General features: G+C 39.4%; 2 protein-coding genes across 6 annotated transcripts in view; one reads left to right on the top strand and one right to left on the bottom strand.

The window, feature by feature from the left end:
• LOC138050168 (myosin heavy chain, clone 203-like) overlaps positions 1-1,091 on the bottom strand; it is a 38,000-nt gene extending 36,909 nt beyond the window's left edge. The window contains exon 1 of one of the 3 annotated variants that reach the window (XR_011132568.1): positions 460-1,086. The gene's annotated coding sequence lies outside the window, so the exon portion shown is untranslated. Of the gene's footprint in view, positions 1-459 lie in introns of all 3 variants that reach the window. The other 2 variants (XM_068896635.1, XM_068896629.1) reach the window with 2 other exon arrangements.
• A 94-nt stretch (positions 1,092-1,185) lies between these two features.
• The window catches only part of LOC138048575 (uncharacterized), a 20,735-nt gene continuing 19,420 nt past the window's right edge, over positions 1,186-2,500 (top strand). The window contains exons 1-2 of one of the 3 annotated variants that reach the window (XM_068894750.1): positions 1,186-1,236; positions 1,317-1,988. The gene's annotated coding sequence lies outside the window, so the exon portion shown is untranslated. Of the gene's footprint in view, positions 1,989-2,500 lie in introns of all 3 variants that reach the window. The other 2 variants (XR_011132204.1, XM_068894754.1) reach the window with 2 other exon arrangements.

Raw genomic sequence — 2,500 nt, 5'->3', positions numbered from 1 at the left:
AGGTTCACACTGCGACCAGGTTGGCTATCAGACACGGTTCAACTTACGGCATTACTGTCTAGTGTTTTCATCAGGAGTTGTCCAAAGTATCACAAGAGTCCTTTTTTACATGATCACGAACATGATAAAACAGCAAAGGGTACGCCGCGTAATTCTTCTTCTTTTCTTTTGAAGAGGCGAATAGAGATATCTTAATTAACTTCTCAGTCTTGTTCGTCCACAACCATTTGCACATTACACCGGTGTGATCGATTGGTTGCCTCAATATATTCATCGTTTATTTAAAAAGGATTTTGTTAATTTGACTAAGATTGCTATTGTAGGTTAGCGTTAGGGTCCGGAAATTCTATGCCCAGTTCCTATAACCAGTTTAGTTTGTCTGTAAGGATTTTAGTGAAGGCTCAAACAACTAAGTTAAACTTCGTTGAGGTAATTAATAAGATTGAATTATGCACTCACCTCTTTTCTATGAGCCTTGCTACAAAGTTTGCGAGTAGAATTTTTACCACGAGACCTGCTCTCTCACACGACGTAGCCTGCGTATACAGTTAAAGAGATGGCGCATTGACAGTTCTTGTTCCTTTTCAATGTAAGAGCCGAGACCCGTTTCGCTCAGCTTCAACACACATCTTTTACCATTGTCTTTGTCACGCTAGAACTTAAAGGAAATATCTTGCTCCAGAATTTGTCACCTGTCAAACATTATGACTGTGCCCCACCAATCAGAAGCCCCTGTTCGTGGGCGAACGGGTTTTTAAAAAACACAGAAATGCAACTCTCTAAGTTTTATTAGTAAAATTTGACAGAAGGCAAACGTGTTGACATTAATCAAAACGAGATGCTTCCGTGAAGCATACACTGGGTTGCCTGTGGTACGTGTTACACAAAAACAGAAGGCACTGAATTGTGTGGTAGACCTACAGCATTCCAGTCTCTGAAGAATAACAAATAAAAGAGAATAGAGAAACATTGGCTTCTGGGCTGACATGTTGATCATTTTCAAGTTCCCTCACAACTTCTTCTCACCACAAGTTTAAAGTGCACATGAATCGAAAATTAAATTACATAGCTTATATTCCCCTTATTTCAATTTCATTCGTTTCCCCCCTCATAGTCAAGAGGATTCGCTTTTCATAAGGGTTCGTTTTGCACGCGGCCAAAATGTCTCTGTGACGTCATTCGTGTGTATTCGGAGGTGTCAAAATATGGCGGAGAAGGGGAAAAATCGTAAACCTGGTAAGTTTTGTGCGGCTGGCGGCCACGGTTTAGTGAGCTGTAACAATACAAACGCATCTCCTGGTGTGTCTATGCATCAGTTTCCTTCAGATGAGTCTAAACGAAGGCAGTGGGTGAAATTCGTGCACAAACATAAAACCTGATTTCAAGCCCACGAAGTCATCCTTTCTCTGGTTCGGTGCATTTCGCTCCTGAGTGTTTCACACGGAGGCTCGACTTGCTGGACCCAAACACTATTTTACGTGGTAGTCGCCACATTCACGACGATGCAATCCCAACAATCGATGTTGCAGATGAACCACAAGCGAAGGCAGAATTGTCGGATCGTGATCGAAGAATGGTGAGTATATCCTTTGGTATATTTGTCCAAAATATGGCCAAATTGCATGCAAACATAACACACAGTTGATCATTGAAATTTATCTTTTGAGTTTAGATGTTAAGAGATCTGTTGGATGCTACACCAGCTTCATCGGCCGATTCCTTAACTGCAGCTGCCGAGGAAATTTCTCCTATAGAACAAGAACATTCCGACAGAGTTGCGTGCAAGTCCTGTTGAGATCGAAGAGAACGATTATGTAGAACCAGAAATTTTAAATAAAGTTATGGAAACTCCTGTCTGTGTGGAAATGCCACCGAATCCACCATCGTGCAACAAATGCTCACAACTTTCCAAAAGCATTAGACGCCTCAAAAAAGAAAGTGCCTACCTTCGGAAGAGAAGTCGACAGCTAAAGGAAGAACTGAAACGTGTGAGTACATTTAGCTCATTGTTGGACGTTACATTGCTCTTTCTCGTTTGTTTCTGTGTATTTTTTTTCTTTTTTCGGGTTTTGGTTTTAAATTGACGTTTCAGTTAATTATTCTTCTATACGCTCATCTGAATATCTTCTTAAAAGTACCCATTGCTAAGCATGACTTTTATAAGCTTTCATTCCTTCCAAGAACTCTACTTAAGTAGAATAACTTGCCCAGACATGTAACATTGGCCGAATCGCTCGAGACTTTCAAAGAAGCTAGGTTTACGATTTATTAGATCTATTAGTTTTTATTATTTAATGTAGTCCCATATATTCAGCATTAAATTTTGGACTAATACGGTAAATAAATAAATGAATTTATTGGCAAAATTGTTTTCAAAAGTTTTTTGCAATATATTGGATGTGCACAAAACAAAGCTCAGGACTACCTCCAACAATACATGATAACTTGCTACTATACTACGTACAATGTAGTATTTCTTTGTCCTTCTGCTAATTAAAAT

The sequence above is a fragment of the Montipora capricornis genome, chromosome 1 (genome assembly GCF_036669925.1).
Source record: "Montipora capricornis isolate CH-2021 chromosome 1, ASM3666992v2, whole genome shotgun sequence".
Taxonomy (NCBI): domain Eukaryota; kingdom Metazoa; phylum Cnidaria; class Anthozoa; order Scleractinia; family Acroporidae; genus Montipora; species Montipora capricornis.
Note: the sequence above shows the minus strand (reverse complement) of the source record. Positions and strands in the feature narration are given on the sequence as shown.